The sequence below is a fragment of the Cucurbita moschata genome, unplaced genomic scaffold (genome assembly GCF_002738365.1).
Source record: "Cucurbita moschata cultivar Rifu unplaced genomic scaffold, Cmos_1.0 Cmo_Scf00065, whole genome shotgun sequence".
Lineage (NCBI taxonomy): Eukaryota > Viridiplantae > Streptophyta > Magnoliopsida > Cucurbitales > Cucurbitaceae > Cucurbita > Cucurbita moschata.
In genome coordinates, this window is record NW_019268581.1 from 370,819 (window position 1) to 378,413 (window position 7,595).

The 7,595-nt window shown below is 35.7% G+C and overlaps 1 non-coding gene across 1 annotated transcript; it reads right to left on the minus strand.

Annotated features, from left to right (window-relative positions):
* Positions 1-2,948: 2,948 nt before the first annotated feature.
* On the minus strand, positions 2,949-3,022 carry TRNAN-GUU. Its single transcript has one exon. It is a non-coding gene; the product is annotated as a tRNA-Asn (tRNA).
* Positions 3,023-7,595: the final 4,573 nt, after the last annotated feature.

The window sequence follows — 7,595 nt, forward strand, 5'->3', positions numbered from 1 at the left end:
TCTAAAACCAATATATAATTTTTCTCAAGTCTATATCTCGCTAACATAAATTGCACCATATCACATATAATCACAACATATAATTTAGCAAACATGACATATTCATAAAAATACAACTAGGTGGAACATAATACTACCATAAATCATATCATTAGAGCTCAACATATTTGATACTAAATTACATTCAATATTAGTAAACAAAAAAAGTACATGCAATTAAAGGAATTTCTTTATCTTATCTTATACAAGACATACCTGACAGTGACGGGACATCGATGGTGAAACCATGGTACGTGCTAAGCCTGTCTCGTAGACAAGTCTACCGAATCTATAACCTAGAGCTTTGTTACCAACGGTAACGACCCTAGATTTCTATTAGCCTAAAATTGCTACCGTCATCATATCCTATGCTCTTATACGAAATTAAACATTTAAACTTCATCTTAAAACACAAACTTCATCTTAAAATACTGTCATGGACTTAGTCATTCGAAAGCTTCTTTAAAGCAACATAAAGTAAAAATTCCCTATACTAACCTATGCCTAGGAAAATAAAATACTACTATTCTATGCACGTGTCATTATCTCTATTTGTGATGTCGTCGTCAACTATATAGGGGAGTCTTGCCCTTACCTGAAATAGAAGTAGCACAAGGCTGGAGTATTTTAAGAAATACTCATAAGTGACCCACTATCGAGACTAGGGAATGCAAACACATGCAACTAATGATCTTAGGAATCTATTGTTAAAAATATCATACGGGTGTCCTCCAGTCTAGAAAAAATTGGATGTGTAGTACTTCTCTACACACGACTCACACGTGCGAGAATGGATCTCCAGACGGTTCGCACCCTCTGGACACATCATAGTCGAGCTAACTGTCTGTAGCAACGTCTAGGGGTCAGCAGACCCCTGAGTGTCATGCAAGGTATAATGATGATCATCATCGTAGTGTAAGCATCTGTACTCATCATCATGAATGGAAAGTAACTTGATGTATATGTACACACAAAATGCATGAGGTCCCTAGGGTTTTTCATCTTTAGAACATTTTTATGACACAACCCTATATACACTTCACATATTACTCTAATTAATATGCATGTCTTGGCCTTCATACGTTCATCATCATTAACATTAGCTAGGGTTGTATCTTAAAAAAACTCAGTCTCATAGTGCATCATGGGATTTAATACATAAACCACGTCTTAATACGGAATAATGTCATATTAATCAATCTTATAATCTTCCATCTTACATCGTCATGTTATCTTGCATCATCATAATCATCATATCATCATGATACAACGTCATAATGTAACGTCATCATGTAACATCATCATATAACATAATATAACATCATATAGCATCGTCAAATAACATAGTCATAGTCAACACCTCATAAAATATAAAGCATTAATGACATGTGCAAGGACCACTGGGCATGTATCATCATAGATAAATCAAGTCATCCGACTTAGCCGATAGTAAGGCCACTTACTTGGTTGGTCTTGACCGACATTTTCTCTAAACTCAAGTACGTTTGAATTTTGTCTCTCGAAGTTACTCCAAGTGTCGTCAGGAGTTGTTTCCTATTAAAACGTCCATCTCGCTTCGTTAGTAATTTACATTTCTAATCTAATTTAACTTGAACTTCAGAAAAGTTGCCCAACACTGACTTTTTCAAAATGTCAAACCGAGCCTAATACTCAATTTTTGAGCCTATGACTCTGAGATGCCGAGCCGAAGAAGCCAGTGTATGCAACAGTGACTTTGTCGCTGAAGGACATTGATATATGAGCAGGTTGCGAAGTGGTTCAAGGCGCGGGTCTCGAATGTTCATGTGGGCGTGCAGGTCTATGTAGTGGATCTGTGGGTTGGGCTGTGTTCTATGTATTTGGGCTTGAATGTGGGTTTTTGGGCAAAGCTCAGAAGAACTAGACTACTGGACTGATTGTTGGTGGGTATCTGGTTGCTGTGTTGGGTATCTAGTTACTAGGCCAAACTGGGCATGGGGTTGCTTGACTAGAATGAAGTTGCGGGTATTCGAGCTTGGGTCCTAGCAGGTGGACTTCGTCTTCTCCACTCGTTTCCATGCATTTTCCTTTCTTCATTCCTCCATATCAAAACTCGTTGTCTACATCCTGTTTCTTCTCCTTCTTTCTCATGGTGTTAACCGTCTTTGTACGTTCGATCCTACCCCTCTATCTCGCTTGTGTTGTGTACATTGGATCCTATGGTTGTCATCTCGATATCGTCATTTGTGCAGAGATGCCTTGCCTTTACCTAAAACATAAGAGCAATGCATGTATTGAGTACTTTAAGAAATACTCATTAAGTAACCCCACTACTTGTATAGGATAATGCAAACACGTGAACTCATGGTTATCATAAAACATCATTTCATGGCCTTGGTCTCATATTCCTATCCAAGTAGAATTTGATGTGCAGTACTTCTCTAACTTACATACACACACATTTGCTCCCAGGTGAGCTCGCATATATACCCATTGACTTGGGCTTCAACTAGCATACACTCATGCTGTTGGTATACCATGGAGGGAAGGGAGTGCACATAGTATTGTGGTGTATACAATATCGTATCATAACATCATTGTGAACATAAATGTCGTAAGGTACGCGTCCATACTAATCATGACGGGGAGGTATTTCGGTACATGTGAACATATAATATGAATGTGTTCGCAATTGTTTAAAATAATGACATATATCTATGAATAAAGTAATGACTTTCATATGATGTCATGTTCCTCAATGGCATAACGTGTTAATATGATATTCAAGGTATGACACTTGCAACCGTCACTAAGCCAACTTTTATCGCATAGCTAAATTTGTAAATTTGTAGAACATAGTGGGGTTTCCTATTATTACATTGTTCATAAAAATTTCCACAACCGTAAGGAATGACTCAACTCATTCCCATCACTAGAAAGAGGGTTTGAACCTTTGACCTTGTGGTTAACAGCCACACACTCTAACCAACTGAGCTATTCTAGCTAATTATTTATAATAGCTCAAGCCCACCACACCTTTATAAGGAATGTTTCATCCCCTCTCCAGCCAATGTTGGATCTCATAATCCACCCTCCTTGGGGGCCCAGCATCCTCACTCGCACACAACTTGGTGACTAATTCTGATAGCTTTTATAATAGCTCAAACCCACCACTAACAAATATTGTCCGCTTTTGCCCATTATGTATCGTCATCACCTCACAATTCTAAAACGAGTCTACTAGGGAGAGTTTTCCACACTCTTCTAAGGAATGTTTCGTTCTCATTTTCAGTCGCTAAAAAATATTGTCCATTTATACCCATAACAAATCGTCGTCAGAATCACAGTTTTAAAATACCTACTAAAGAGATGTTTACAAACACTTATAAGTTATTCTTCATTTTCCTCTCAAACCAATACCGGATAGGAGGTTGTGGGTTCAAATCCCACTTCTGACAACTTAAATAAAGGTAAAATTAAAATACAATAGCATACCATTATTGAAATCAATTGAACTCCCTAGAGATTTAAAATTGTCACGACATGATTTTCCAAGCATCTAAGAAAGTTAGTGTTCCTCAAGTTTACGCTTACGCCCGAATCTCAAGGACACTGTGATTTTCTGTACCGCCTAGGTGCATAGCAAATCGTGAGTTGTGAGCCTCCATCAATATCTCGTTCCTTAATTCTCATTTTCTCTCTCCTATTTTTTGTTTTTATGTAAATGTGAGTTATTGTGGTGTTCTAAAAAAATATGACAAAAAAAGAACATGTAGGTAAGGTTGAGTTTCCATCCAACCCTTTGATGCCAAATTGGAGTTAATAAAGAGTACTCCAAAACTGCTTATAATCAACCCATTATTGTTGTTACAATTTATTTTACTGAATATAACACCATATGTTTGAATTAAGTCTCATTTTCAGGAGAAAAGGACGATACAAATCTCTATTCGAAAATAAATCTCAACACCATTGAAGAAAAGAAGATCATGCAAATTCTCAAGTCTTTTGTTGTTTGTGTTTTTGTTTTGGCCTTCGCCTACAAACTCAAACAATATAATTGTTGTAAGTCTATTTGCTTTTATTACGTAGTTTATTTTTATTGTATCAAGAATACGAGTAAAAATCCATATGATAGAGAGTAGAAATAAATTGTGTAAGAAATTAAGTAGAATTTCTAAAGAGTGAAACTAAAAATGGAAAAATTCAATAAAAATTTTGGTTTTTCATATTTCTATAAGAAAGTTTGAATTGATGGATCAATTGAAGAATTGAAAATATAAGGGCTCATTTTGTAAAGTTGGCTTTCCTTTTTAGCCCATGCAATTCTCAACTTCCATTGACAAAGTGGGAAGTGGTGATTTGGAACCATCCTTCATTCTATTGACAAAGTGACAAAGTGGGAAGTGGTGATTTGAAACAATCCTTCAAATCCACCTCTTCAGCCTCGTTGCAAATCTAAAGACGAAGATTTAGGTTAGTAGAAAATATATATATATCTACATACGGTGGAATTCACGTTCTTATTTTAAGTTTTGAAATTTAAAAAACATAAAATTAAACTATTTATTTTTTACATAATATTTATTAGGTTTTTAATGGTTTTATTTTCATATACTTCTTAAAATTTATATGTATATATTTATCTTAGTTTGGGTGTATCTAACCTAAAATTTCGGATTGGCTATGGACTTAGGCGTGCATATCGTCAATCCAGGAACCCAATTCAATTGGGACTTTAAGGAGAATTTTTTTCAAACAACATTGTGTTGGTGTGACTTTAAGAGCAAATTAGGGCATGCTTCATTCGAGGTTTTCTGGTTTGAAAAGGGAACATGGCTTTCTGATCGAAGGGATAATGAAAGATGCATATGGTTGGCAGATAGTAATTAATAATCCTCTAAACAAATTTGAGTTCTTGCACACATGAAAAAATGGTTGTTCTCAACCTTATTAAATAATGATCTAAGTTAGTGGATGAAAATGTAGCATCTTTATTGCTTTATGGTTGGCAGATAGTAATTAATAATCCTCTAAACAAATTTGAGTTCTTGCACACATGAAAAAATGGTTGTTCTCAACCTTATTAAATAATGATCTAAGTTAGTGGATGAAAATGTAGCATCTTTATTGCTTTATGGTTGGCAGATAGTAATTAATAATCCTCTAAACAAATTTGAGTTCTTGCACACATGAAAAAATGGTTGTTCTCAACCTTATTAAATAATGATCTAAGTTAGTGGATGAAAATGTAGCATCTTTATTGCTTTATGGTTGGCAGATAGTAATTAATAATCCTCTAAACAAATTTGAGTTCTTGCACACATGAAAAAATGGTTGTTCTCAACCTTATTAAATAATGATCTAAGTTAGTGGATGAAAATGTAGCATCTTTATTGCTTTTGTGGAACAAACTGTTGTGAGAACAACAAGAAAATAAAGTTGTTTCAGTTATTTACCTGTGAATAAAATGCGAAAGGTAAAAAATTATAGAAAATGAAAACATGTACGACTCCGGCGTAGATGAGAGTAAAACTATTGTGGTGGCTGGAATTTGGGCTCAAATCTCCATTGCATCATGAAATTCTAGTCACTAAACTATAGCTACTTATTGGCCAAGTTTTCACGACCACAACATAAAATTCTCCCCATTAAACTACGACTACTTGAGATTATCTTTTAAATTTGTTATTAAATTACTCTAAATACTTTTAATTAAATTTTGGTACTTGATTTTGATGGGCAATATCAAGCCAGTTATGCATTAGATTCAAATTCTAAATCTAGGTCAAATTTTCAGAGGCATTACACCCTTAAATGAAGCGAGGACCAATTTCAAGCTCTCTCTGTAAAACAAAATTAACCATTGATATAACAATCTCAAAATAAATATTAATATCTTCCTAAACTTTCTTTTAATCTCACAAGTTTATGAAACATTTGCTGAGAAAGTGTCTAAAATACAAGTGAAAGGTATCTCAAATTAAGCAGGGAGGAATGACATATCATGGATCTATATTAAATGAGTGAAGTATTTTTCTTCAATCTGGCATGGACAATTGGATTCACGAGAATTCTCACAACTCGGCATGATTTTCATTCCTTCCATGGGGACTTTTGTTTTTATTTTTAACTATTACATAAACAATTTGGTACACCATAAAATATATCTAATTTATTATATCATTAAAGTTTATCAATTGATGTACTTAAAATGCATTTTAAATGAGTACGAGAATTAAAAAAAATTAGATTATATATCGAGTACAATCGATTACTTATTGTCTAACGACTCTAATTTTCCATGACGAGTCCTTTCAGGAACAAGGAGGTAAATTGAGTCCTTTCAGGAACAAGAAGGAGGTAAATGAGAATTTCTGGGAAGAAATTTGAGGTGAGGATTTCTGAGAGTTCTTTCGAGAACAAGAAAGAGGTTACTGAGGATTTTAGGGAGTCCTTTTAGGAACAAGAAGGAGGTAAATGCTTTCTAACCTTTTAGTCTCCATTTCTAAAAGCTTTATTTTCTTTTCCAATCTCTACTTTCTCCTTCAAAAGGCGCTCGTTCAGCGATTTGAACATCTGCAACAGAGACTTCTCCACAGATTTATCCACGGCAGATTTTGGTTGTTGCTCTAAATCTCTGTTCTCCTTCTAATGATCCGGAAGTTTCTTTGGCTCGTTCGCCGATTGCGTGTTCAATCGAGATTCCTTCTTCGATTTTCTCATCTCCGATATCGCGATTTAGCCAAATCTGTTGTGTATCCCCTCATTTCCAACGACTTTCACCGCCTCACAACTATCACCATCGTCTTTTGCTCTGTCGTGTTATATCGCTTTTAGATCTTCATTTTGAGCCATCAAGAGAAGACCTTCGTTTGTTGCGTCATCCAAGGCTAGGTTGATTGTTTCTTCCACCTTTTTATCAGCTCGACAATCTTTTACAAAATGCCCCTCTGCCACAGTTGTACCATTTGTCGGAGTTACAATCGTTTGCATAGTGACCATGTTTGTGACATTTGTAGCACTGAATGTTGGAATAAATTGATCGGCCGCCTCTTCCATGACTGCATCCTCTTTCACGCCAATTTTCTTGGCTCGACTGTCCCTTCTTCTTATAGTATCCTTCATAACTGTTGCCTTGACCACCATGACCATTTTTACTACTTTCACGGCCAAAACCTCTACCTTCAAAATTTTGACAGTAAAGTACCTTTTCATCTTTGATTGACGTCTTGGTTTGAAGTGCTTGATCGAGTGTTTCCTCCTTCTTCTTCTTACGTTGCTCGTGTGCCTCGAGAGAACCGACTAGCTCATCGACTGTGAACGTCGCTAGGTCCTTTAACTATTCTATTGCACATACAAAATTCTCAAAGTTGTTGGTTAATGACCTTAAAATCTTCTCCAAAACCCGGGTCTCGGCTAACATTTCTCCATTTTGGTTGAGTTGGTTTACCACAGTTTGTACATGCGTGATGTAGTCAGATACACTTTTTGACTCCTTCATCTTCATGCTCTCCAACTTGCCACGAAGAGTTTGGAGACGCACTTGCTTGACTCGGTCGATTCCTTTGAACATT